This window comes from Sceloporus occidentalis, unplaced genomic scaffold (assembly GCF_023333645.1).
Source record: "Sceloporus occidentalis isolate IW3139 unplaced genomic scaffold, rSceOcc1.0.p SCAF_2, whole genome shotgun sequence".
Taxonomy (NCBI): Eukaryota; Metazoa; Chordata; class Lepidosauria; order Squamata; family Phrynosomatidae; genus Sceloporus; species Sceloporus occidentalis.
This window is the reverse complement of record NW_028316982.1, coordinates 33,218,596-33,226,307: the sequence shown is the minus strand read 5'-3', so window position 1 is coordinate 33,226,307 and position 7,712 is coordinate 33,218,596.

Here is a 7,712-nt window from a genome sequence, read left to right as displayed (position 1 = left end):
CTAGCTTAATTTAATTATCTGTTACAAAGCAAACAAAAGAAAACCTTTCCAGAATTAGGCTTTTCAGAATTTAAATTCTTTTATCTACATGTATGACTCAGTCTACATGCATTCCAAGTTGTGCTGCTGGCTTTCCTTATATTACAACTGGCATGTCCCTGCAACACAGGTATGATACCATGTCTTATGAACATAGTTCTGGCCTTAGATAAACTGCTTCTTATGTATGTGTGCTACTGCCAGTGACTGTTGATGACTCCGGTGCAAATGGGTTGGTAAATTTATTCCACTCCACATTTTAGTCTCAACTTCAAAGCAGTTATCCATAGTGCTAAACCCTATCCCAAAGTAAGTTTAGCACCTTGGATAACTCCATTGAAGTTCATGGGTAAAATTCACAATGTTTTCATTGCCTTGCTGACATTGGACCTAGTGCAACAAAATTTAAGAGTGAACAATGAGGGGAGAGCTAAATCTCACAAAGCATAATCTTTGGAGTAGAACTAAATATTGCACATTTTAACCTTATGGAGTGCTACTGTCCAGGACTCCAGTCACTTTATTCCATTGGCTCCACACTAAGCAGTTGCTATATTTAATAATGGCTACAGGTCTATGGTGCCAGATATTGGCAGTAGCATCTAGTACACACTGGGATACAAATGGATTGAGAAATGGGATTAAGTAGTTGCATGCTGTCACATAGGCTAAAGGTTAGATTAACACTCAGAAGTTAGGTTCTGCCTATGTATTTATTGATAACCCATTAACAGATCTGAAGGCAGGTCCAATTAGTGAATTTAAAACAATAAGTTAAATAATATAAATAATGTAAATAGGCAGTTTAGCAATTCAACATCAGCAAAATTAAATGTCAAAAAATCAAGCCATGGTGTCGCTAGGCCGCACACACACACACCACACCAAAATAAGGACAGGAATTTGAAAATACTCACCATTGATCTCAGATCGCAAGCATATTGGCAGCCAGACCTATTCCTTTAAAACTGATTATGCTTATTAGTTTGTAAATGCTAAGTAGCTTAAGCTCCATGATAAATGCATTTTGAAGAAGAACTGTGCTTAGTATTAAATAAGATTGCCAAACATTATTGGACTATAATATTTCACGATTGAAGCCCCCAGTTCTTTGTGGTCTCTGTGACTCACACAAAGAATTCTAGGAGTAGCTGTGTTGGCCATGCAGCAAAGTACAATAACATCCAAAATCCACAAAACAGCAATATCTTTATGGGACCAAGCAAAATGGCTTTTGAACCTCTACTGATTTTTTCATCAGACAAAAGTGTTAAAAATAATACAGGAGGGGAAAAATATGATTATGTTGAAGTCACAAGCCAAAATTTGTCAAGATGCTGCTGTTCTCCATTAAATGTTTGGAGGGATATCCATGCAGGCAGAGACCATTACTTTTGGCTATGTGGGCTCTGGGAGACAAAATGTCTTAAAAATCCAGGAAATAAAATTTAAACTCCATTAGCAACGCAAAAAAACATTTCTTTTTTAGTTCCAGATTCCCTCTCTCCTTTGGGAAGCCACCCTCACAAAGGACAGAGGCAACCTGAATCCAAAAGTGTTTTGTTTTCTCAATTTACCTGAGCGCAAATTACTTACATAGTTTATTTAATAAAGCCTTCACTTTTCAGCCGTAGTTCACCAAGGAAGCACAGAAAGGAAAACAGTTCAAAGATATTGTTTTTCTTAAAAAACAAACAATTAACATGGTTATCTCCTGCAGTAAAACTACTATAACCACACACCGAAAAGTTGAATATAGGCCCGTTACAGACGGGCCTAAAAGTGCACGCCTTTCTGGACGCTCCCAACCCTAGCACGCACAGAGCGCGCACAAAATGGCGGCGGCCGTTCCACACGGCTGCCACCATTACGACGTCACAACCGCACCGCCTCCAAACGAGGCGGTGCGGACGTGACGTCCTTGCGCCACGCGAGGGCACTTAGAGCACCCTTTGCGCAGCGTAAGAAGGAGCTCCGAAATGGAGCTCCTTCTAGAGTTTGCGTCGCTGGTGTAGTCTTCAGACAGCTGTGCCAGTGACGCAGAGGAGAAAGGGGCCAAGCGGCCCCTTTCTCCTCCTCCCCACTGCCGCAGGGTGTCCTTGGGGCTTGAAGCCCCAAGGACACCCCTTTCCAGGCTGTGGGGAAGCGGCCTTTTGCCGCTTCCCCGTGGCCTGGAAAGTGGCGGATCGGGGCCTCGGAGGCTGCCGGTCTGGCAGCTGAGGCCCCGATACAGCAGGAAAAGGGGCGGGTGCAGGCCGCCCCAAACGGGTGGTCTGTAACCTGCCATAATTTCACAAAGAACAATTGTTGGTTTACTCATCTGTGTAATGATGTCAATGAAGGAATCAAACAACCCATGAGCAAGCATTGCAGCGCTATCACCAAAAGGCATTCCTGCTTCTTGACACCAATCAGGCATTTATGTAGGATGCTACTTGAAGCTGGGCCTCATGAATTGATCCTAGATGTCAGGAGCAGTTATAGAGGAGGTTTTGCTTAAACTGTAAATTTCCAGAAGTGTGATGACTATGAATGTTTTGTTTGTTGTTGTGTGCCTTCAAGATGTTTCGACTTAGAGTGAAGTCAGTTGCGACTCTATCATGGGGTTTTCTGGGGCTAAGAGGGTGTGATTTGTCCAAGACCATCCAGTGGGTTTTCATGGTTTTCAATTGAACCCTGATTTCCAGAGTTGTAGTCCCAATAGCGTGGTTACTCATATAGCAACATTGATTTGAAAGCTGCACTACATTTGATCTCATCTGTCCAATAGTTTTTGTTATGTTTATGTTTGAGGCAGGGGGGTGAATCTTAATTCATAATTTGCTAGCATGCTGCTGCTTATGTTAAGAGAGAGGTATAAAAATGTTGCTTTTCAAGGTTCATAAGATGCTGGTGGTTTTGGCTATAATATATCTTGAATTTCAGGTCTCTGTTGCAGACATGTTCAGTCTTTTTTGATAAGGTTGTGAGTCACTTGGCCAGCTAGTAAGGTTACAAGAGCTCTAGTTATTTTGCTTCCATTAGATTCTGTCCAATCAAGTCTAAATGCATTTTGAACTCTGTTCAGGCTTGCAAGAGATTTAGGAATGATGATGGATGTATCAGTAGAAATACAAAGTGAAATGTTTTTGTAAATGATAGTAGAGTCAGTTTTTCCCTTGAAGAGATGGGGGAATCTAAGAGTTGAGCCCTGGTTCCATGTAACTTGACACATTCCTTTAAGTCAGAGTTATTTTTGCCATAACCGATTACGCAAGACATGGCTATTGTTGTTTCCTTAGTGTCATAAAATGAGTCAGTGGAAAAGTTTTAGGTCTAACGTGCCATCTAATATCTTTCCCATCTGATCTCCAGACTTATGAATAATGCAGGTGGATTATTATTTTAATGATAAGCTTTAGGTTTGTTAAATCTGACCTGTGCTAGCAAATTCAGTAAATGCCACTAGGCTTGTAGGGAAAACGAGATCACTGAGAAAAATAATTGTTAGTGTGACTGGAGGAACTCCTCAATATTTGCAGAATTACCATGCTTTTTAAAAAAAAGCCACACATACACACAACAGTTCAGTGAGGACTGAGCATGCTCAGTAGCCACAGAATGTTGTCACTTGAAAAAACGAAAACTGAAGAGAGAATGAGAAAGAGTAAAATCACCTACTTCAACCATTAACACAAAGGCCTAGGTAACTTTGGCAGGGTACAGACTGCCAGAAAGAGGCGCCTCCCAGGAGCACTGTGGCAACCAAATTGCACGGCACTGCTGCGGAGCAAAAAAGGGGAGCCCAAAAGCAGCTCCTTTTTGCGGTGCTGCTGCCATGCCGCAAAGCGCCAGAGTCGGCGCGTTGATGTCGCAGCTGCGCCGTCCCGTCTAGAAGCGGTACAGCTGTGATGTCACCGTTACGCGCCTGGTCTGGTGGGCGTGCTGCAATTGCGGCCCCTTGTCATGTGCGAGTGTTGCCGGATGTCTGGGCACTCCATCCACCAGGCAACCCTAGCACGTGACCAGGGTGGCACAAAGGCCCATCTGTTCCAGGCCTTTGAATGGTCCAGAAGAAAGGTTGCTATACTGAAAACTGGTGAGGGCTCCTATACCTTTAATGACTTGCAAAAGAGGGAATTTCAGCAGGTGTTTCTTGTTATCTGGTCGTATGACAAGCAACATCTGCTGAATTGCAACGCTATCCCAAAGCCAATTTCATATAACTGAGAAAGAACTCACATGGGGTTACATTACTCAGTGCTCCCAAAATGTGCAGTGCAGTTGTGGAAATTAAATTCCAACCCAATTCTACATTAAAACAGTATCTGATTTGAGAGAATTGCTTTTCAGTGAGGCTTCCAGGAACACGAGTTTCCTTTAAAAGAGGATATTTACTCTCTGTGCACCTTGTTTTAAAGTAAAAATAGAGGTAAGTGGCTTGTTCGTGTCCTATGAAATTCGGCAGCATAGTAGTAGCAGAGATGGCAGATGTTGCAAAAGCAAGCAAGGGTGATATGTGAGGCCAGTGGGCCATATGTTGGGATCCCTAGCAAGACAATTGTAGTACAGGATTTAGTCTCAATGGGAAGAAGTAGCATAACTTAACATTGTGTGATATAGCTGGTGAGAAGAGACACCGGAGGAATTGTCCTTTTATATATGTGTAAGCATGTTCCTGATTATTTGCTGAACTCAAAACTACATCCATTAACCAAAGATAGAAGGCGTTTCTGTAAAACTTAACTTGGAATTTTGGTGATATCAATAGGATTTGTAACTGGAGAAATTTGAACAGTCTTTTATATCCTGAAGCAAACTGCAGTTACATAAAACAAGTCCTGCTCACTTCATTAGAACTTACTTCCAAGTAAATGTACTTGTTAAAGAGATACTGACTTTGTTACATATGGTCTGAGATTTTATGACATTGCACTATATGGCTAAAGGTATGCATCAGTCTTTATTGTTAGAGAATTTTTCTTCTTTCTTTTTTTAAAAAAAATAAAGATCACAATACTCCATAGCTTTTATTCACTAATTTATTTTAGCAGAGGCTAAGTATATTTTGTGATCTCAACACTCAGCTATTTTGTTATTTTGTCTCAAGATTTTTCTCCCCCTTTTCTCCCCTGCTGTCTTGCATCCCATTTATTTAAAGGCTTGTGGCTTCATTTCTGTAAATTCAGCATTTCATATTGCCAACTTTTGAACTGGCTGTGGGTAACCATCCCTTTAAGGGCAGTTTGATCTGGAGCAATTAGCAGGCAATAAACATTTTGCTCCATGCCATGAAGAACTTTATATGCTGGCTTTTCTGCAGGGCAAATTCTAAACTGGTTTTTCCTGACTATTTAGCAATCCCATCAGTATCTATTCTAAGGGGTGGATGTGTGGATATTTAAAAGCTGAGTCCACAATACTTAGATATGAAAGAACTGAGTTTGCATGCAGAATGCACCAGATATAATTTCCACAATAAAGGAGAGCAGGCATACTTGTCTGGAGGTACTCACAAGCTGTAAGTAATGATAGCAACACAAAACCTAAAAAAAGACACATCTGACCAAAATCTTAGCTTTCCTCTTGGTAGTGTGGTTCTTTTTGTTTTCCTTCCAGTTAAGTTATTATTAACTTGTATAGGGTGGAGTGGAAGGTGAAAAGACTTTGGATCTATATTTAAAAGATTACATTAGTACTTTGCAAAGGGGTCAGACAAGGCTGCACCTTACCACCCTACTTGTACAATTTATATGCAGAACATATTGTTAAAAAAAAAAAAGGTGGCTGGAACACAGAGGAAGGAGGAATGAAAATAGGAGAAAAAATAACAACAATAATAAGATATACATATGACACCATAACACTAGCAGAAAATCTTCCAGGCATGAAACAACTATTAAGGAATATTAAGGAAGAAAGTGCAAAGGCCAGGTGTACTGTTGAACATAAAGAAAACAAAAATAATGACTACAGAGAATCTACACAAATTCAACCTAGACAATGAAGAAATATAAATAGTAAACGTGTTTCCATATTTGGGATCAAACATTGAGAGGAAAGGAAACTGCAGCCAGGAAATCAGAAGATGAAGAATAGGGAGGGCAGCTGAGCCAGAAATCTCCCTGGAAGCCAAGATGACAAAACTGAGATTGTCATACTTGGTACACATCATGAGAAGGCACCACACATGGAAAAAAAATTACTGCTAAGAAAAGTGAAGTAAAAAGAGAGGAAAGCCGCATGCTAGATGGACTCCATTAAGGAGGTTATGAGTACGAGTTTAAAGTAACTAAGCAGAACAGTGGAGGACAGGGAGTCTTGGAGATTCCTCATCCACAGGGCTACCATGGATCGAGATCGACTCAAGGACCATTAACAACAATAACAAAAACTTGTTTTGTAAACTCAGTGTTACAGTTGCCCCTCCTTTTTCACAGGGGATCCATTCCGAACCCTCTCGTGAAAACGGAGTTTCACATATATTCAAGCCCCATTAACTTGAATATAGGCGCATGAGAGAGAGTGCACCACCTCAGGCACGCGGCCCATTATTTCCCCCTCTTTGTCCCTCGCGCATACTGTGAGACTGGAGGGAGGACTGTATTTGAAAAACCATGTGTAAAATGACAATAACCCCTGAATCCTATACAATGTTGCTTTATGTGCTAATTTGGGTTAGTAAAACAAGATATAAATCAATATTCTGAATAGTGGAAAGCTTTATTAGACCTAACTACAAATCCTCAGCTTTGCCCATGATTTTCCTTGCTCAAATCCTTCAATTGAGACGTGACAGTATAAATAGTTAAAGAGCTGGATTATGAATGGAGAGACCCAGGTTCAAATGCAAATTTGGTCATAAAGGAGCTTGTCGCTGTTTTTTTACTCTTGTCACTCTGCCTCACATAGTTGTGTTGAGGATAAAGATGAGGGAGAAGACCATGTGGAAGAACTTGATTTCCTTAAAGGAAAGAAAGGATAGCAGTGCAATAAGCAAGATAATATAGACTCATATCATCAGTGACCTTAACACTTTTCCTAGCATTAGGATGAACTAACTAGAATCAATACAAAATTGGTAACAGGGCCATGTCCTTTTTATAACAAGTGCTTATTTCTCCCCCCAACTCCAATTTTTTGACTTTGTTAACTATCTAGTCTGATTAATAGTTCTGGAGAAAGCTTGCAAATGATAAATGCATTTCACAAATATATGTAGATTTTTCAAATGTTTCTTATGGCCAACATTTCTTTTGCTATTTGTATACAGTCAATGGATTCTGAGCCAGGGAATTTGTTGTGAATACCATAATTGCATGGAGCTCACAGTCTTTACACACAAAAACTCATTCCTGCTACCCCAGTTTTTCTCGTTTAATAAGGTACAACATAAATGAGGACGAGCTATGAGGGTGAAATATGGGTGTTATGAGGATGAGATGTGCTTGTTAGTGTCTTGTTTTGCTCTATTGTTATATAGTTGGAAGTCACTGACCCTTCCTTGGTGATCTACTACAAAACACTCAAAGTTGATCCCAATCTACCTCCTATCTCTCTTATTGCTTGGAAACAATTCAGTCAGCTTCTTGAGCCACTTTGACCATCAGAGATTAAGACATTGCTTAGGATCAGATCATTTTATCCCTTAACAGGTTGGGCTTCTCAAAAATAATATTTTAACAAGTCAGACC